This window comes from Bos taurus, chromosome 22 (assembly GCF_002263795.3).
Source record: "Bos taurus isolate L1 Dominette 01449 registration number 42190680 breed Hereford chromosome 22, ARS-UCD2.0, whole genome shotgun sequence".
Classification (NCBI taxonomy): domain Eukaryota; kingdom Metazoa; phylum Chordata; class Mammalia; order Artiodactyla; family Bovidae; genus Bos; species Bos taurus.
Window position 1 is genome coordinate 45,727,455 of NC_037349.1, and position 22,037 is coordinate 45,749,491.

The 22,037-nt window shown below is 41.9% G+C and overlaps 1 long non-coding RNA gene across 2 annotated transcripts in view; it reads right to left on the bottom strand.

Annotated features, from left to right (window-relative positions):
* LOC112443470 (uncharacterized) overlaps window positions 1-17,570 on the bottom strand; it is a 126,173-nt gene extending 108,603 nt beyond the window's left edge. For both annotated transcript variants that reach the window (XR_003031850.2, XR_009492391.1), the window contains exon 1: window positions 16,321-17,570. This is a non-coding gene — a long non-coding RNA (uncharacterized lncRNA). The remainder of the gene's footprint in view (window positions 1-16,320) is intronic.
* Window positions 17,571-22,037: the final 4,467 nt, after the last annotated feature.

Below are 22,037 nucleotides of genomic sequence, written 5' to 3' on the forward strand. Positions count from 1 at the left end.
TTTCGTCTTAATTCCTGGGCAGAGCCTGGTGCCCTGTGAGAATTTATCTCTAAGTGAAAAATTAAAATCACTAGAATCTGTCAAAAGCCTCCTTCATCCTAGGTATTTCACATACATCATTTTTCATGATATTTCCAGTATTTTCTTTAGGGAAATTTTCAAATGTTTGGAAATGTTGAAAACATAGTATAGTGATCAACATAGTCACTGACTATGATAAATAACTGGTAAGAGTGTTCATGTTTGACTTTATGTTATACATGCCATTTTTAATCAATGCAATAATTTGTTTTGTGGCAGAGACTATTACTCCCATTTGACATATGGAGAAATAGAGACTCTGCAGAAAAAAAAAGTCATACTGCTGTAAGTTGCATCAGAGGGATTTGAATTGAGGTTTCTTCAACTCCTGACCTGTGCATTCTCCATATGCAATATTGCCTTTCACTGAATAAGCAAACATAGATTCCGCCCCTGGCCAGTGATCCTTTTGCCACATCTGCCACCTGGCTCCAGGCTTAACTTCCTTTTCCCTCTCATCCTCCACACTCATATTCTCAGAAGAGAAATATGAGTCCTGGAATATTCTGGAGTTTAGAAAAGGCCACTGAATATAAATTGGTGCAGCCACTATAGAAAACAGAACGGAGGCGCCTCACAAAACTAAAAATAGAGTTTCCATATGATCCAGCAAGCCCACTCTTGGACATACACTCAGATAAAACTATAATTCAAAAAGATACATGCACCCCTACATTCACAGCAGCATTATTCACAATAGTCAAGACATGTGAACAACCTAAATGTCCATCAACAGATGAATGGATAAAGATGATGTGGTACATATATCCAATGGAATACTACCCAGCCATAAAAAAGAATGAAATCATGCCATTTGCAGCAACGTGAATGGACATAGATATTATTATACTAAGTGAAGTGAGTCAGAAAGACCATCCCATCCCATACTCTATGGTATCACTTATAGTGAAAGAAAGTGAAAGTCACTCAGTCGTGCCTGCCTCTTTGCGACCCCATGGACTAAACAGTCCATGGAATTCTCCAGGCCAGAATATTAGAATGGGTAGCTGTTTCCTTCTCCAGGGGATCTTCCTAACCCAGGAATCGAACCAGGGTCTCCTGCATTACAGGCAGATCCTTTACCAGCTGAGCTACCAGGGGAGTCCTATCACTTACGTGTAGAATCTAAAATATAACACAAATGAACATATCTATGAAATAGACTCATAGATACAAAGAATAGACTTGTAGTTGCCAGGGGATTGTGGAGTAAGGGAGGGGAGGACAGGGCGTTTGGATTTAGCAGGTGCAAACTATTTTATATAAAGGGGATAAACAACAAGGCCCTACCATATAGCACAGGGAACTATATTCAGTATCCTGTGATAAACCACATTGAAAGAATATTTATATACATAACTGAATCACTTTTTTTGTACAGCAGAAATTAACACAACATTGTAAATCAACTATACTTCAATAAAATAAAATTTAAAAAAGGCTACTATGCCAATCTTTTATCAACAGTGTCATTAGGACCTCAAGCTAATTTGAACCCAAAGGCAATTTCTCTGTCTCCCCTAGTGCCTATCACATAGCAGGCCCTCCTAGACGTTTGTTTGCTGAAAGGAACAAATCTGGTCCCAGACAGGACCACCGCTAAGTCTCCACTGTGTGTCTGACGACTTCCTGCAGTGTCTCAGGCACCACGATATGTGCCCCATCGCCTGAATCTTCATCTAGGCTTTAATCTACATGTCACTTCTTTGAACAGCCTTCACTTTGGCCTCATCACTTAATTCTTTCACCTTTCCTTATTTTTTGCCACAATTTTGCAAAGTATATATATTTAGTCTACTTGTTTTTATCTTTCTACACCCCCACACATACTATAAAGTACCAGAGCAGAAACGTCATTTGTCTATCCCAAATGCCTACAGAAGTAACCATAAACAATAGGTGCTCAATAAATATTTGGATTGTTTATATAGTTGGACTATTCAGATTTTCTCTGAACTGGTAATGTGGAACCCAGAGTCCTCTGCTAAGCACTTATTATATGCTAGGCACTGTGCATTTACTACATGCTACATACTAAGCAAATGTAGGTTATCTGATTTGTAGCTCAAGATAACCAATGAAGGTAGGAATTATCATGCTTCACATTTTGTACTTTAGGAAAATAAGACACAGAAAGGGTAAGTAATGTGCTCGAGCTTGCACAGCTAGAAGTACCAGAGATGAAGCATAAGACAGGCTTGTACACTCTCTACCCACATGGACTCTGGCTTCTGTTCCTCAAAGCTCTCGATCAGGTAAGCCAAATATGGCTAGTTGAATGCCAAGAGAGGTTCCCACTGCATGATTTGTGGGCCACTGTCTTTCCTAACGTTTGAGGAGAAGACAGGTCAAGAGGAGTCACCATTTGTGATCATTCTAGGACACCCTGGCAAGAGGCCCAAATCAACAGGAATATAGTAGGGAACAGAGCAAAGGCAAGGACACCAAGTAAGCCCAAGGATGGCCCCTGGGGGCCCTTTCCAGGTGCCATTTGAAGAGAGAACCCCTGCAGGAGCTGGAGAGCTTGGGCTTGACTTCATCATTTTATTCCTGTGAACCAGGGCCAGGTTCCTCACATGTCTAAGCTTCAGGTTCCTCATCTATACAATGCAGTGTAATAATCCCTGCTACATGATTATCACTCAGTATCAGTCCTTATCTTCAATGTTACTACATGAGTTTAACTACTGATACTAGTGATATTATGCCTGTAACAATGCTTAGTTGCTAAGTCGTGTCCGACTCTGTGCGACCCCATGGATTGTAGCCCACCAGGCTCCTCTGCCCGTGGAATTCTCCAGGCAAGAATACTAGAGTGGGTTGCCATGCCCTCCTCCAGGGGATCTTCCAACCCAGGGATCAAGCCCAAGTCTTCCGCATTGCAGGAGGACTGTTTACCAGCTGAGCTACCATGGAAGCCAATTATTATGCCAACAATACTAATAAGGAGCATTGGATAGGAGACGAAATCTTGGCCCTGGGCCTTTATGTTAATGCTTAACCTCTTGAAGCCTAAGAGGCTTTATCTGAAATCTGGGCTAATCAGCACCTGCCGTGTAGGCCAACCTTACAGGATTTCAAAGGTGCTGAAGGTATTTCGATGAGGGAAAAGGGAGAAATACACGGAAAGCTTGTTCTTTTAAGCATAGTTGATACGCAGGATGGGGAGAAGGCAAGAGAGGACAGGGTCTGGAAGCTCTTTGCTTTGGTGGACTTACCCTTGGCTGCTTGGTGACCTGTTGGGACCTGTCGCCATTGGAAGGGAGCAAGTCATGATCCTGTGTATCAAGGAGCATTGCCTGAGGGGAGTGACTTGAATTTCGTGATCTCTGGTAGAACCAGCCAGTTCTGAGAGGCTGCCTGCTGGATGTAGATTATTTTTGTTCTGGCAGTCCCAGGCCTGGATTGATAAGGCAAACAACAGATGAGCCTTTGGACCAGTACCGGAAGAACTTCTGATTGAGAAGATGGCGTGGAGTGGAGCTGGCACCACCGGTGCAGAATTTTTCTTTAACATCCAGTATACCTCTTGTTCAAAATAGTAATTGAAATATATGCTGTTTATTACACTTGCATATGTTTGTAATCAAGGTACAACTCCCGTGGATGAGAAGCAAAAAGCTATAATTTGCTGCTTAGCATCATAGCTGTCGTACATTCATTTAAATAGCTTTATTTATCTTCTTCTCCATAAAGAACCTTCCATATTGCAAATTTATTGAATGGTTAATGGCCTAAAAGTATGGGGTTCATTACAGAATGATGTATTTATTGCAGTGTTAATTAAATAAAAGCATTGTAATCTTTCCAAATTGAACAATTATGTTCATTTAAACATTTTAAACAGAAAAATCTTTTATATACTAATTGAGTTGCATAATGAAAAGCATGTGTAATGGAAATTTAAATCAAAACAAATACTGAAATAATTTGAACAATTTTTTTTTAACAATATAAAATGTCTACCTCTATCTTTATTAGAGATACTCTAACGGCCAGCTTGCTTTCAGAACTCGTGACCTCTGAGCAGAGTATATGGTTTCAGAGCCCATTGGCCACCCTCACGAGCTGGCCAACCCTTCGACATCAAAGTTCTGGTTGGCTACCAGCCGCAGCCCCTGACACTCTGGCTGTTAGCCTGGATCCTGACAGGCTGGCTTGAGGCCTGTAGGCTGAGCTGACAGCCTTTTCTGCAGAGTCTGATGAATGGTTTCTGGCAACGGATAGCTATGTTCTGACTGCCTACGAGAGCAGTACCCCATCTGAAAAATGTATACTGTCTCTTCGGCTTGCCTGGGGTCGAGGCTTCACAAGTGCCTGGGGCTGATGATTTTTTACACCCAAGAGGGGTCTTTATTTGGTCTTGAAATTCCCACCAACTCCCCATCTCTGTCAGGCTCTGAGAGGGTGGTGACAAAAATGGTGCCATCGTCAGCATTAAAGGGATTAGCTTGATTCGGGTGCTCCAGCAACGATTTTTCGCTGCCTATATTTTGTGGCTCTATCCCATGCTTCAGTTATTTAGGGCTAAGTCTTAAAGTAACATTGAGATGGTAGGAAGGGGTGTGGAGAGAGAAAAACAGGCACATTTTTCAACTAGATGCTCATTTCCTGGTTCCAGAGAAAGATTTATGTGGGATCCTTGGTTTGCCCACGTCTTATTCTCCCGTTTTGAAATGGCCTTTAGTTTAGCTAACTTCCATTAATGCAATGTCTTGGATATACGGCAAAATGCAGGCGGCTTGCCTTCCATTTTCTGACACCTAGAGTTGCTGGGATTATCGAGAGGCTTAAGAATAAATCACTGTACTAAAACCTTCAATTATTAAAAGGTAGAAACAGTAAGTTGCTTTGGAAGCAAATTCCTGCTTGCCTTATCCTTAGGATAAAGTTTAGAAACAGTAATATCTAATAATAATCCTCATACTGATGAAATACATTAATAAAAAAGGCTTATGGCAGCATAAATGAAAAAATATGTATACTCTGATTAGGCATGTGATTCAGGCATATTTACCACTTGTCTCATTCACGAAAACTTGCTCAGAGTGTCACTCAAGCTGAAAAGATTTAAGTGGATCCCAAAAGAATGGAAAAAATTCCTAAGGTCAGCTTACTATGGCCAAGGTTATAGTGGTGATGTTGATTAAAAGTGTGTGATACCGGGAGATTCATCTCTGGCTGAGTCAAAAAGTATCTCAAGGTTGGAGCCTGTTCCTTAAGAAAATCTAGTCACTGGCCTTGACTCCAAAGATGGGAAGAAAGAGACCATTTAAAGAAGAATCGCCTAAGCACGTCCTCTCATGCTCCCCTCTCAAGCGAGGGTCAGCCAGGTTCAAACTTCTAGTGTCATCTTGGGGAGGGAGTGAGGTCTGTCTTGTTGACTGGTGGGAGTGCTGCCACTTAGAAAAAAGGTTTCTATCCTTTGACTAACTTCTTCATGTTTTTCACAGACCAACTGCTGATGCCTTGAGCTCACTTTGTACATAACTTCTTTTCATATATTTTGGTCAGATTCCTAAAAATCATTGAAAGAAACAGTTGGGCAGAAAGTGATACAGAACCAGCTCCCGGTTGAAGATGGTTTAGAGGAAAGGTCCTGAGATATTTAATCAGAATCTGACCCATATTTTATCCCCAGTGGCATCCCCATTTCAGCTGTGAGATTATGCCTGAAATTTGCAGAGAAAGCTCTCAGGGGGCGTGAGGAGTAAAACTAGTGACAACAGTAGTGATAAAAGCAACAATCACAACCTACCTAAGGTCAGACAGCTAGTAAACGGCAGAACTGGGATTTGTGCTTTGCTAGTTTAGCTCCCAAATTCACACTCTGCACTATTCTATGCTAGTCCTATATCATGCTAGTTATTTGAACACCAACTCTGTCCTGAAGTTATTATTATTGATGATGCTGATGATGACATGAACAGCTCCTTACGGACCTACAGTGTGTCATACTTTACACATTCTGGCTCATATCTCGTGGTAGTCTCAAAACAGTTCAGGAAGGTTGATATTTGTGTTGCTTTTTAATGAATGGGCACACTTAGGCTTGAGGAAATTACTGGATTTATTCCCAGGTCATATAACCAGTAAGCGGTAGGTTCAAGCTCGGGTCTGAGATTCATAATGTGTGTAATGTTCCCCTAACCATGCCTAATTCCTCTCCTTTCAAAGGGAGAATGGATGGATTTAGTAAAACTGAAACCCACCCCCATTGGTAAAGATCATTGGTCACAGCTACATAGGAGTCGGTGATTTTCATCCAAACAGAATGGGTGTCTGAACTATTTGCATTCAGGATTTCCAGAGCAAGAGCAGTCCTCTATTGAAAGAATAACTGGAATATGACCATATGATTCTGAGAAACAATATAGACGCAGGTTCCTTATGAATGTAGTCATGCTTACTATGTACCTTCTAACTCTAGAATACAGTCAGAAACACCTACCTCTAAGGCTAAGGACATCCATTCACCCGTTTGTTCAGTCACTCAGCACATTTTCCTGAGCTCTCACTAGGTGCTAGGCACTGCTCAGGGTGCTGTTGACACTATGGTGTCCAAAGCAGGATGAAAATGGCAACTGGCGTCTGAGGGCTCACACTCCAGTTGGGGACACAGACTCTAAATCAACCAAAACTACAGCAAAAGAATATTAGTAGCCTCCAGTGAAACCACTCAGGCACAAATACATTTCCATCTTGAGAACAGGAGTAGTGATCCCTGCTTAGTCTGAGTAATGTATCTAATCTGTGTGCCAGGCAATGCACTCAGTGTTGGGGATAAAACAGACAAGATCCTTCATACCTGGACTCACACTTTGAGTGACAATAATAATACATGGGTAGTGTAGAAAATAATTATAGACTGTGATCAATCTATGGAATAGTAGCAAACATCTCCTCTAAAGGGCCAGGTAGTAAATATTTTCGACTTTGGAGGCCATATGATCTCTCTCCCATTGCAGAGTGAGAGCAACCACAGATGATGAGTAATCGGCATGGCTGTGTTCCAATAAAACTTTATTTACAAAAGCAGGTGGCCCACCAGACTTCACCCTTGGGCCATAATTTGTTGAGCCTGCTCTAGAAGACAGCAAGGTGGGCACCACTCAAGACAGTCTCCAGGGATGTGTTCTCTGTGAGAGCTGCCATTTAAATGGAGCACCGAGAGAGAAGCTGGTCATGAGACAAAACATTCGAGGTAGAGGAACAGCGAACCCAAAAATGCTGAGGTGGGAAAGAGGAAAAGGTCTGGGGAGTGGCTGAAGGCTGAGTGGTAGGTTTGCCACAGGTGTGAGAGGAAGAGGGATGTGAAGTGACTGAAGACGCGTGCAAGGACCCAAGAACAGGGAGCTTTTACGCCCCCCATCAAAGGCAGAGACCTCTTATATGTCTATGTAGATTGGGAGATGGGGTATGAGCATCTCCTTCCAGAAAGGGGATCCCCCCAGAGCAGTAATTCTGTTTGTCTGAGGTTGGTGGGGCATCTCCTTTACTCTTTACAAAGGTGATGATGCAGAAGAGGATGCCCAGGGTCAACCACATGAAGCTGACTTCACCCACAAATCCTTGCAAAAACCCCAATCAGTGTTTTGGGCCGCTTTCCTTTCAACGACGGCTGTTACTTAGAGCCGGTAATTGTGCACAGCTATTATTACCCAGGATGGGGAAGCCTTAGCAGTTCACAAGTTCAGCTCAGATAAGCTGTTTAATAGTTGGTTGCTTAACCTTCCCTTATGAGTCAACACGATACCCTCCCCTCCCACCTTCCCTAGAGCCCAGGGCCTGACCTGCAATCCCCCAGCCTCTGGACGCTGATGTGGCCACTGGAGTTCCCTGCACTTCTGTGGTATATTTCCCACTGTAGCTGCTCACCAGGAGAGCTTCTGCAAGACCCCAGATGGTTTGGTCCTCCCCCTGCCACCCTCCCTTGAGCTTGCTTTTCTACAGGTAGCTTCCTGCTGTGGGGAGTGGTTTCTAATCATGGGATCACAGGGAGAGGTGTTTAGAGCAATACAGAAGGTCTCAAAGCCTCTGAGAACTTCCTTTATGCCCTGGATACCGCCAAGATTTTGCTTTCCTGCCTTTATGGAATTTCAGGGGACGATGAAGATGCTTTCAGCGAACCTTTTCCAGCCTCACGTGTCCCATGATCGTGACATCTGTCTTCTGTTGCCTGTGTATATTTTTTCTGGATTGGATAAAATTTTCAACGAAGATTTCTGCTTTTATTTCTGGAAATCTTGTGCGTCACTGTAAATCATATGTAATTATGTGTATAAGAACCAAAAAAGCAATATTTGCGTTGGAACTCTGAAGCTTTGATTTGGCTACTTTAACCAGTTATATCCAATTGAATGGAGTCATTTTCAATATTCCCCTAAAGGTAGTTAAGTAATAGTAATGGGGCTTTCCCAAGGGGATCTAGTGAGAGTCAGTTCATTAGCAAAACAAACTCATTATCTTTAGTGGATGGATTGGTCCATGATAGCATGATGCAAAAAACTTTCGTTTTTGATGAAATGGTCGAAGTAGTTGCTGTGTGTGTGTGTGTGTGGAGGGGGTGGATATTTTCATTTGAGTCATCTTTTAAACTGTTTGCAAGGAGATACCCCACACAACAGGCAGGCGATGTTGGGAGGTGACTAGATTCAGGCTGGCAGGAGGGCAAGTTTTCCCTAAAGACATAACCTACCACCAGTTTTTGCCACCGACGAGACTGGTTATCAGCTCCATGATGTTGTCTGCAGTGGTTGAAACTATCTCAGTGCATGTGGAATCAGAGCATGTACAGAACATTTCTTTCTGAAGCCTCTCAGTTAGAAGTATTGGTTGCTAGCAATGTAAACTGGTTTTGGCTAACGGAAACCTTGGGGCATTTATTCAGAGGCTACTGGGGACTCACAGAAAGAAGACTGGGAAGCTGTCAAGGTGGACAGGCACCAAGGGCCGGTGGGAGGGTCAGGAAGATGGGAGCAGGAAGGGAACTGAAGCCACAGTCAGGTCAGCCTGGTCAAACAGGGTTGCTAGTCTGAGGCCTGACCCCTGAGAACAAGGTTCAAGGTCCAAGAAAAGAGCCTGGCCCAGTCTATGCTGGATCTGGGAAAGGTGGGCCTGGCTCTGGCACCTTAGACTTCCACAAAGGAAGGTGGTGATGGAATTTCACGTAATTGAAGGCACCATAATGTGCCCATAGGAAGTAGTGACTTCTTGGTAGAATACTAGTTTTATTTTCTTGGACTCCAAAATCACTGCAGACAGTGACTGCAGCCATAAAATGAAAAGATGCTTGCTCCTTGGAAGGAAAGCTATGACAAACCTAGACAGTGTATTAAAAAGCAAAGACGTCACTTTGCCAATAAAGACATCTAGTCAAAGCTATGGTTTTTCCAGTAGTAAGGTACGGAAGTGCATGTGAGAGCTGGACCATAAAGAAGGCTAGACACCAAGAATTGATGCTTTCACAATGTGGTGCTGGAGAAGACTCTTGAGAGTCCCTTGGACTGCAAGGAGATCAAACCCATCAATCCTAAAGGAAATCAATCCTGACTATTCACTGGAAGGACTGATGCTGAAGCTGAAGCTCCACTACTTTGGCCACCTGATGTGAAGAGCTGACTCATTGGAAAAGACCCTGATGCTGGCACAGATTGAAAGCAAAAGAAGAGGGCGGCAGAGGATGAGATGGTTAGATAGCATCACTGACTCAACTGACATGAATTTAAGCAAACTCTGGGAGATAGCAGAGGGCAGAGGAGCCTGGCGTGTTGCAGTCCATGGGGTTGCAGAGAGTCAGACAGGACTTAGCAACTAAACAACAATAATAGGATATCAGAGTAATTTGTAAATTAGAAAGAACATAGACAGTGAGCAAGCAGGGAAACGAAGAGTAAGAAGGGAGAGAGTGCAGAGGGTGGCTTTGGCACTCTCTTTTTGTTAAGAGAAAAAGTAATAGGTAGGCGCTACTGACTGAAAATCTCCCATCTCTACCAGGACCAGATTCCAAATTCCAAGTTTCTTATTTCCTTTGTCACTCAAGGGTTTTCCCTTCTGCCTTGTGATACTGGCAGTTGGAATTAGGGGATTAAAAGGAGAGGCTGGGGGACACAGACAGGAATAGTTTGGTCACATTAAATCCTTGAAAGATAAATGCATTTCATGCTAATATAGCTAGTATTTTCACACATATATTTTTTCTCACAGCTCTCTGGTTCATACACATTAATGAAATCACTTATTCTTCACTTTTATTTTCTATGGAAGATGTACTGAACTCCGACTTTGTAAAAGGTGATTTTCTGATGTTCTTGAAAATGGGGTCACTAGGGATCCATGAGTCATGTCCTAAGTAGGATGTCAGATCTCCAGTCACTGTGATAATAAAAAGCAAAGTAGAAGACACAGCAGAAGTCATAAGAGGAAGGAGAGATCATGCTGGTTGTAGAGAAGCAGGAGAGGTTCCCCAGGAGAGGTAGCGTTGGAACCAGGCTTTGGAGGATATATAAACATACCCTTAAAGCTAAGGCGTCCAGACATAATACTGACGCTACCACAATAGAGAGGTAAATATGGGCAGGCCTGTGTGCCTGTGCATTTGGAGAGTGACAGTTAAAATTTTAAACTGGTACAGCAGGGTACTTTGAGTACTGACCAGTTAGAACCTCCACTGGCCAGCCAAGAACCCCAATCTGTAAGAGTAACCAACAGCCTTGCCTATGAGCGTATCAATGGGATCCCCCTTGTGCATGCTCAGTGTAGTCAAATGGAACCAAACCCACCCAGATCAATTCTGGGTACCATTTCCTTCAGCTGGGTTATTCCTTGAATGGTCATGCATTGGGAAAAAGGAATCTGGTGTTTCCTTTCTCTGTTCTAGTTCCCTAGTGTATCTCCTGGTACAAGCATCTGCCTATTTAAAAATACAGCAATTCTGCTATTGAAGTATCTATATTGTTTGAACAACATGGCCCTTAAATCCAAGCCAAGCACTTTCTGGGGTGCTCCACTGAAGGAATGGACACTTCTTTCCTTACTGGTGGGCAGGCTGGTGTGCTTCCCTCACTGACAGAGGGACAGTCTGCGTGTGTCAGCTTCACGGATGCACAGGGCAAGGTCAAGTCTGGTCATGTCTGGCCTTGCAGACTTTAGAACTAAGCCCCCTGACGCAAGCCTTACCGTATAAAGTGATATCCAGGCACGCGCGTAGACATAGAACAGGACCTGAGTATGAAAGAAATGCAAAAAAGCAAAATGGCTGTCTGGGAGGCCTTACAAATAGCTGTGAAAAGAAGAGAAGTGAAAAGCAAAGGACAAAAGGAAAGATATAAGCATCTGAATGCAGAGTTCCAAAGAATAGCAAGAAGAGATAAGAAAGCCTTCCTCAGCGATCAATGCAAAGAAATAGAGGAAAACAACAGAATGGGAAAGACTAGAGATCTCTTCAAGAAAATTAGAGATAAAAAGGGAACATTTCATGCAAAGATGGGCTCGATAAAGGACAGAAATGGTATGGACCTAAGAGAAGCAGAAGATATTTAGAAGAGGTGGCAAGAATACACAGAAGAAGTGTACAAAAAAGATCTTCACGACGAAGATAATAACAATGGTGTGATCACTCACCTAGAGCCAGATATTCTGGAATGTGAAGCCAAGTGGGCCTTAGAAAGCATCACTACGAACAAAGCTAGTGGAGGTGATGGAATTCCAGTTGAGCTATTCCAAATCCTGAAAGATGATGCTGTGAAAGTGCTGCACTCAATATGCCAGCAAATGTGGAAAACTCAGCAGTGGCCACAGGACTGGAAAAGGTCAGTTTTCATTCCAATCCCAAAGAAAGGCAATGCCAAAGAATGCTCAAACTACCACACAATTGCACTCATCTCACACACTAGTAAAGTAATGCTCAAAATTCTCCAAGCCAGGCTTCAGTAATATGTGAACCGTGAACTTCCTGATGTTCAAGCTGGTTTTAGAAAAGGCAGAGGAACCAGAGATCAAACTGCCAACATCCACTTGATCATGGAAAAAGCAAGAAAGTTCCAGAAAAACATCTATTTCTGCTTTATTGACTATGCCAAAGCCTTTGACTGTGTGGATCACAATAAACTGTGGAAAATTCTGAAAGAGATGGGACTACCAGACCACCTGATCTGCCTCTTGAGAAACCTGTATGCAGGTCAGGAAGCAACAGTTAGAACTGGACATGGAACAACAGATTGGTTCCAAATAGGAAAAGGAGTACGTCAAGGCTGTATATTGTCACCGTGTTTATTTAACTTCTATGCAGAGTACATCATGAGAAACGCTGGGCTGGAAGAAGCACAAGCTGGAATCAAGATTGCCAGGAGAAATATCAATAACCTCAAATATGCAGATGATACCACCCTTATGGCAGAAAGTGAAGAGGAACTACAAGCCTCTTGATGAAAGTGAAAGAGGAGAGTGAAAAAGTTGGCTTAAAGCTCAACATTCAGAAAACTAAGATCATGGCATCTGGTACCATCATCTCATGGGAAACAGATGGGGAAACAGTGGAAACAGTGTCAGACTTTATTTTTGGGGGGTCCAAAATCACTGCAGATGGTGACTGCAGCCATGAAATTAAAAGACGCTTACTCCTTGGAAGAAAAGTTATGACCAACCTAGATAGCATATTCAAAAGCAGAGACACTACCTTGCCAACAAAGGTTCGTCTAGTCAAGGCTATGGTTTTTCCTGTGGTCATGTATGGATGTGAGAGTTGGACTGTGAAGAAAGCTGAGTGCCGAAGAATTGATGCTTTTGAACTGTGGTGTTGGAGAAGACTCTTGAGAGTCCCTTGGACTGCAAGGAGATCCAACCAGTCCATTCTAAAGGAGATCAGCCCTGGGATTTCTTTGGAAGGAATGATGCTAAAGCTGAAACTCCAGTACTTTGGCCACCTCATGCCAATAGTTGACTCATTGGAAAAGACTCTGATGCTGGGAGGGATTGGGGGCAGAAGGAGAAGGAAAGACAGAGGATGAAATGGCTGGATGGCATCACCAACTCGATGGACGTGAGTCTGAGTGAACTCTGGGAGTTGGTGATGGACAGGGTGGCCTGGCGTGCTGCAGTTCATGGGGTCGCAAAGAGTCAGACATGACTGAGCGACTAAACTGAACTGAGTATGTAAAAAGGAACAGTCTCCAACTTATGCCCCCCATTCGGTTGTGAGCCATTCTGGACACTCTGGCTGCAGCTGAGTGGAATCACATGGCATCCCCGCTTTGTCTTCTCATTCCTCACAGTCTGGAATCACCCTTTGGCTTCTACCAAACCCTCCTCTTCAGTGATCCCATGACACCTTGCCATGTTGGTGGCAGACAAAGACGAGAAGCTGACCTTCTGTGGCTCTTCTTCAGGGCTGAGTCCATGGCAGTCTCTGGCTCTCCTCCCTTCTACACCTTCTGGCTGCCTTCTCAAACTCCAAGTCCTATCAACTGAATGGGTGTTCCCTATTGTCTTGACTGCATATTTGCATCAGTAAGTGAAATTTAAAAATTGGTCAAGATTCTTAAGATATATAGGTATGTTTGTTTGTTTGTGTGTGCATTTCTTTTCTCATTGCTCAGTGGAGTCAAGTGGTAAGAGCTTGGACTCAGAGCTGGGATTTGAGTACTGGTTCCATACTTTACTGGCTGGCACCACAAGCAAACTAAAAAATACAAGCCCCCCCCCAAAAAAAAAAAAAAAACAAAAACAAAAAAGCAAACCTGTGTCGGGTTCCTCAGTGATGACAAGTGTAGAATTATAGCATCTACGTAAAAGGACTGTTTTGCAGATGTAATAAATCACTATTTGTGAAGTGCCTGGTACAAAATCAATGCTAATAGGTCTTGCTTTATTATTTAAGTCATGGTGGGGTTCACTGCCAATGATTAGGAAACTGGGGCGTCACTGGTGCCAGAGGTTTGGGACAGCATGTTTCTGGTAATGTTGTGATACTGGAAAATTCATCCCAAAGAAGTCCCAGTGAATATTCTCATGGAGACCTTGTGATGAATGGAGGTTAAGTGCCAGCACTCTCCACCCACCAGATTTTGTGGAGATATGGAGTGGGAACCCAGACAACTCTGGCCATTTTTCCTGGAAAAATGTACTTCACACTCTGCCAATCAGCCTACCAGGCAAGACATAGTGTGACCTCAACTATGGTCTCACCTGGGAAGGTGTTTCTAGAGATCCAGAATCAGGGTGTAGGAAGCAAAGAAAGTATTGATAAAACCTTCTGTCTGAGTTGGCAGCAGTCAGACCTGGGTTCTCAGGCCTGCCCAGAGACCCTGGCTTGAAGTGAGCATGACCTGGACAGAGAGAGCGTATCCTCTGAGAACTGTTATTTGGATAAAGTGAGAGACAGTAATGAACGGGCCAAGCACAGAGCTGGGGACAGTAGCCTGACTCCACCGCCCAGTACGGCATCTGGAAACGGGGGGTAGGCAGTCTGGGAATTCACTGACACTGGAAGCAACTTATTTGCACGTTTGGGTCGCACCTCTCAAAAATGGTTAAAATCTATTGTTGAGGAAAACTGCAAATTTAAGGCAGGGCTCTCTTTTAAGGCTTAATTTTTTAATCTGTAGAGACTAGAATTTATTTTTAAATTATAAAATAACTTTGGAATATTGTCACCCAGAAGTGAAATTTTAAATTTTGCACAGAAAATGTAAAAGACCCTTAATAGCCAAAGTAATCTTGAGAAAGAAAAATGGAACTGGAGGAATCAGGCTCCCTGACTTCAGACTACACGAAAAGTTACAATTATCAAAACAGTACAGGACTGGCACAAAAATAGAAATGTAGATCAATGCAACGGTATAGGAAGCTCAGAAATAAACTCACACATATGGTCAAATAATCTGACAAAGGAGGCAAGAATATACAATGGACAAAAGTCTATTGAGTATGTGGCACTGGGAAAATGAACGTGTGAAAGTGAAAGTAGAACATTCTCTAATATCTCACACACACACACACACACACACACACACACACACAACAGCAAAGGAAACCATACATAAAAACACAACCTATAGAATGGGAGAAAATATTGGAAATGAAGAAACTGACAAGGGGTTAATCTCCAAAATATACAATCAGCTCATATGACTCAACATAAAAAACCAAACAACCCAATCAAAAACATGGGGAGAAGATCTGAAAAGACTTACTCCAAAGACATACAGGCAGCCAAAAAAATTCACCACATCGCTAATTATTAGAGAAATGCAAATCAAACCTACAATGAAGTACCATCTCACACTAGTCAGAATGGCCAACATCAAAAAGTCTACAAACAATAAATGCTTGAGAGGGTGTGGGAAAAAAGGAGCCCTCCTACACTACTGTTGGGAATATAATTTGATATAGCCACTATGGAGAACAGTATGGAAGTTCCTTTGAAAATTAAAAATAGAGCTACTGAATGATGCAGCAATTCCACCTCTGGGAATATTCCAGAGAAAACCATAATTTGAAAAGATACACACACCCCAGTGTCTCTGTAGCATTATTTATGATAGTCAAGACATGTACCCCAAAGTTCATAGCAGCACTATTTACAATGGCCAATACATGAAGGCAACCTAGGAGTGGCTATCAAAAGATAAATGGATAAACAAGATGTGGTTTGGGTATACACACACACACACACACACACACACACACACACACACACACAATGGAGTATTACTCAGCCATAAAAAAGAATGAAATAATGCCATTTGCAGCAACATGAATGGATCTAGAGATAATCATACTAAATGAAGTAAATTAGAGAGAGGAAGACACATATATGATGCTATTTATATGTAGAATCTAAAAAATGATACAAATGAGCTTATATACAAAACAGAAATAGACTCACAGACAGAAAAAAACCTTATGGTTACCAAAGGGGTGGAAGGGAGAGGGATGTATTAGGAGTCTTGCATTAAAATAGACAAACTATTATATATAAAATACAAAACCAACAAGGACCTACTGATAACACAGGAACTATACTCAATATCTTGTAATAAACTCTAATGGAAGAGAATGTAAAAACATATATATAAATATAGTCATATATATATACACACACATAGCTGAATGACTTTTCTATATATCTGAAACACGACATTGTATCTCAACCATATTTCAACAAAAACTAAAAACAAACCCCAAACTCCACCAAGCCCCAATTTTTTTGCTAAAAATACAAGAAAAAAAGGTACATACTTTAGGAATTAAATAGTGTCATCTCAATATTGTTCAGGCTATCATACACCAGTCTTCAATCATATACCAGATAGTGTGTTCTTCTGGCATAGAAGAAAAATGTGTCAGTTCCTATGTTGCAATTTCTTCTGGAATTCAGCTTTAAAAGACAAGCATTTATCTTATTGGACTATTAACACCATTTATCTCCAATTTATGAAATGTTTTCCTTTATCTAACTCCCTTCAACAGTCATAGCTTTCACCCCACAAAAGCACACATATCACAAGCTGAGCTGCTAAATACAGTGAGACAAAAAATGTCTGGGAGTTACAGGGTATTTTATCGGAACACTTTCCCCATTGCCTCTTGAGCATTTCTTACTATCTAGTTATTATATTTAGTGGTCATCTAAAATGACAGATCACTAGAATTTAAGTAATTGCCTACACAGAAAAAAATCAGAAATCATTAGGAGGTTTCAAATTTCATTTGTATCCATGTAATTGAGTGAAGTCATACGAAAACAGAGACTAATTGTATGTCCTCTGCCCCTCAGTGTGAACACAGCTCTGGTTTCCAAATAGAAAAGTCCTGCTTCAGAAACAAGTCAATGGTTTGATAAATACTTGATTCAGAAGCTCAGCTTGAACCTCAAAGGGACTGAGTGTACTGAACAATTCTGATGTATTCAGCATGTCTCCAGGTCACCCCAGGGACAAGCTGTGTCCCTCGCAGGGAGGCTGACCATCAGGCTTCCAAGTTCAGCTCTCATCTCTCTCTGTGAGCAATCTGGCTTGCCTGTGTTTGCCACAAAGTATTATTCCCTTTCTCAAATGCAAATTCACACTGTTTCGAATCCAGGTGAATACTCAGCACACCGAATCACTGATTCCAAGGCCAGGCACAGAGTAGCAACCTACCAAGTGATGACATTTTTTAGATGTATTGGGTCCTGAAAAGGTGTTTGAAACAAGAATCAAATTAAAAAATGAGTGGTTACATATGTGTAACCGACTCTGTTGCAAGCCATTAAAATGGAATGTGTTGAGGATGCCATTTCCCTCAATTCCAGAGACCCTTTCTCTGCGAGCTTGAATGGAGGCTGGGCCATTTTCCTGACTGTTCGGGGAGGTTACTGCCTGCTCTGTTTGAACTGGGGGCAGGACTCACCTTGGGATCCCAGTCCAGGGTTCCCATTTGTGAGAAACATGATCGCAGGGGTAATGATTTGACTGCTGAAATATTGCTTTTCAAACACAAGACCTGCCCCCTCTTTAAAAAAAAAAAAAAAAATCTATATCTATTGTATCTGAACCAGCAGTAGTCCTAACAGCCATCTCTCTTCTCAGGGAGAAACGAGCTCTCAGCTTTTCTCAGGCTTGAGCATTCTCCCACCTGTCCTCAATTTAATGCACAAATGAAAGCACATAAATCTTTGTGACATTTTGGCATAAAGCACCTACTTCAGATGACTCCTTTAGGAAACTCTGAACCCAGGTGTTTGGTTTTTGCATAAACTTTGCAAAATGAGAATTGTAACGCGACTGTGTGTACACACACACATACACGCACACCTCCCCCCGAAAGGTGGCTGCATATGAAATGTGGAGGTGAGTGGGGGTAGGAGAATAACATGTGTGCAAACCTAATATATCTTTTCCTCACCTTACGTTGGGCCCAGACAGTTAAATTATAATTACAGCCCCATCTGGAGGGGGAGCAAGTACAGTACGCCAGAGCGCCAAACCTTTCAGCCATGGGTACTTTGTCAGGTAAAATAAACACACGTCCTGTGTTCAGCCTGGGGTCAAACTCAACAAAAGCTCTGAAAGATGGGACACTCATCAAGAACCAAGCTGTGAAACGGTCAGGGCGACAGCAACAACAGGAAGAAGGAATGAAATGGTTGGTTACTTCCCTCCGGCCAGAGGGCTCAAGAAGGCTGCTCAGGGCTTACCTTCAAGGGATACAAATCCTCAGCAAGACTTGCGGTGGGCTGGTGCCACTGCCGAGTGTGGCGGGAGAGTGGGAAGCAGCCCTCCTCTGGCCAGAGAAACTGGTCCCAAGGAAGGCAACGATGCAGGCCGGGCCTTGCCCATCCGTGGAGTGCTTCAGGGCAGCGAATCATCTCTCTGGTTGCAAGGTGGTGAGGCTGTACAAGTAGAAGCACTTGGTGCCTGTGTTCCCTGACCAATGAAAGAAGCTCGTCTTGTTGGCTAAGAGAACGCAGGTGATGCAGGAGGCGGACAGAGAGTGAGGGTCCTGAGTGCATTTGAGGCCCTGGTTGCTTTCATTCTTGACGCCGATTCATGCTATCTTTTCCAGTTTGTTCCACACACAAGTAGTTTCTCTCCTTTTTGCCTAATCTAGCTCTGAGATTCTGTCACTTGCTATCAAAAGGGTTCCATCTGACATATCAATTGTAAAATGAAATTTATAAATGGTTTACTTTGATTGAATGGTATCAATGCTATTAATAATTGATAACATTTATTTAGGACTATGTGCCATGCCCTATCCTAAGAATGTTCTGTATATATTTTCTTCCATTTAATCCTCACAACCCCATGAGGCAGGAGCAGTTCTTGTTTCCCTTTTAACAGATAAGAAAATTGAGGCACAGAAAGGTATAGAGACTTTACCAATATCTCTCAGCTAAACCCAGAGCCCAGCGTTTTTATGACCCTTATTCTTCCAGGATAGGTTCTGATAACTGTTCTTGAGTGAGAAAGTAGAGTTAAAGCCAATGTGTTTAGAGTTTATGCTCAAGTCTATAAACAATTGTATTCATACCCCTGCGAAGAAGACAATTGTAGGTAAAGCCCAGATGGCTGTTTCTGACTTGGTTTCTGATCTGATGGGTGTGAACGAGAGAGCATGCCTTTCTAACAAGTTTACAGGTGATGCTCATGTTTAGGTCTCAGTGCCTTTACCGTTGCCATCAACTTGTTTGTAAGCACCTATGAGGCAATTCAATAAACTAAATCAGCCCAAACTGATGACTTAGCCACAATGCTAATAGATTAGCTTGACTGGTCTGTGTTCCAAAATGGCCAAATCAAAGTCAACACAATTTAGAGGCTCTGAAATTAATAAAATGGCACACAGAAATATCATAACTTTTCCAGGCAAGGAAATAGCAAACTACAATCTTTTTTAAAATAGTATATTATATAAAAATAACTTGAAGTGATGTGTTACTCGTTGTCTAAAACCATCACAGCTCTTTATCACTAGGATTTGTTGCCTAATGGGACAAGTATGCCTCGATGAAAGTGTATGCTTGCTTTTACCTTAAACTTATCACGAGGATACAACGAGGGGGTACTTCCCTGGTGGTCCAGTGGTTAAGAGTCTGCATTCTAATGCAGGGGACACGGGTTCAAACCCTGGTCCCAGAAGATTCCACACGTCTCAGGGCAACTAAGCTCGTGTGCCACGACTGCTGAGCCCACGTGCTGCAACTACGAAAGCCTGCGTGCTCAGAGTCCCTGCTCCCCAACGAGAGAGGCCGCTGCAATGAGACACCCGCGCACTGCAGCTGGAGAGTAGCCCCCGCCTGCCACAGCTAGAGAAAGCCCGCATGCAACAACAACATCGCAGCACAGCCAAAAAAAGGATACGACTGGGAATGACCTCACTGTTATCATTTATGTTAGCAGAGATCTGTCACGCAAGTAAGTTCTGAGCTGGGCTGATGTCATTGTACTCTCTTAATTAATTCTTTTCTTTTCTTTCTTTTTTTTTTTTTTTTAAAATGTCTGCCACAGCTCACCATCGCCCGGGCCGCCATTCGGCGCCCGCCATCTTGAACCTACAGCTCTCTGTCAATTCTTTTCTTTAAATAGACCAAAAGATAGGTTTGTTCTACAAAGAGGAATTACGGTTAATTTTGTTCTAGGGTCACAAATATATTCTTTGGTGGAACTGGGTAAATTGTAGACACCTTCTTTTTATATGCAAGATTTCAGTTTAAAAAACTGAAATATTTCTTAGAGTCATTATATGTACTTACAAATTAGTCTAACTGAACAAAATAGATAGGAACCCATGAAATTTCTTAGAAAAATTTTGCTTTTTTAAAGAAATAATAATCATTTTTTCTTTATGAGAAAGACTGGCTGAAAGTTTTCTTTTCTCGTCGTGGCTTTATAGTGTTTTGGTGTCACGGTTATGTTGACCTCACAGAATGCATTTAAAATTTTCCCCTTTCTTTAAACTCTGAAAGAGTTTAGGTAAGATTGCCATTATTTCTTCTTAAATGTTTAGAAGACTTCACCAATGAAAGCATTTGTGATTGGGGTTTACTTTGTGTGTGGGTGTGGGGGTATTTAGTTTGAAAATGAAAAGATTTCATTTTAAAAAACTTATTTTTTCTTGTTAGGTTTTTTTTTTTTTTGCTTCTAATTATAGCTTTATTCAATAGTCAATTCAAAAAGTTATTCTACACATCATTGAACTCATCCTTGCATCTTTACAGACTGTTTTTTTTTTTCTTGTGTTAGTTTTAATAAGTTGTGTTTTATAGTGGATGTACCCATTTCATCTAAGTTGTTTAATTAATTGCATAAAGATGTGTGGATCAAAACAAACTGGAAAATTCTTAAAGAGATGGAAATAACAGACCACTTGACCTACCTCCTCAGAAATCCATATGCAGGTCAAGAAGCAGCAGTTTGAACTGGACACAGAACAACAGACTGGTTCCAAATCGGGAAAGGAGGATGTCAAGGCTGTATATTGTCACCCTGCTTATTTGACTTATATGCAGAGTACATCATGAGAAATGCTGGACTGGATGAAGCACAAGCTGGAATCAAGATTGCTGGGAGAAATATCAATATCCTCAGATATGCAGATGACACCACCCTTATGGCAGAAAGTGAAGAGGAACTAAAGAGCCTCTTGATGAAAATGAAAGTGGAGAGTGAAAAAGTTGGCTTAAAGCTCAACATTCAGAAAACTAAGATCATGGCATCCGGTCCCATCACTTCATGGCAAATAGATGAGGAAACAATGGAAACAGTGAGAGTATTCTTTTGGGCTCCAAAATCACTGCAGATGGTGACAGCAGCCATGAAATTAAAAGATGCTTGCTCCTTGGAAGAAAAGCTATGACCAACCTAGACAGCATATTGAAAAGCATATATGTATTTATATGTATAAATACATATAAAAGAAAAGAATATATGTATTCTCATATATGTATTTAAAGCTACCAATTTGCCTCTAAATACTGCTCGAGCTGCATCCCACACATTTTGATACGTCATATCTCATTTTTGTACAGTTCAAAAAATTTCATCTTTTCCATTTAGTTATTTCAACTCATAGATTATATAGAAGTAGGTTATTTAATTTCTAAGCATTTCAAATTATTTTCTAGTTATTTTTCTATTATTGATTTCTACTTTGATTCTACTGAGTTGAAAAACATATATACTCCTTTAAAATTCATTGAGATTTGCTGATTGGTCTAAGCATATGGTCTATTTTGACAAATGTTTGACATACACTTTTTTTTTTAATTTTTGGCTGTGCTGGGTCTTCACTGCTGTGTGCAGGCTTTTTCTAGATGTGGAGGGCAGGGGCTACTCTCCAGCTACAGCGCACGGCGTCCCATTGTAGTGGCTTCTCTGGTCACAGAGAACAGGCTCTAGGCTGCACGGGCCTCGGTAGTTGCTGCATGTGGGCTCAACAGTTGCTGCTCCCAGGCTCTAGAACGCAGGCTCGGG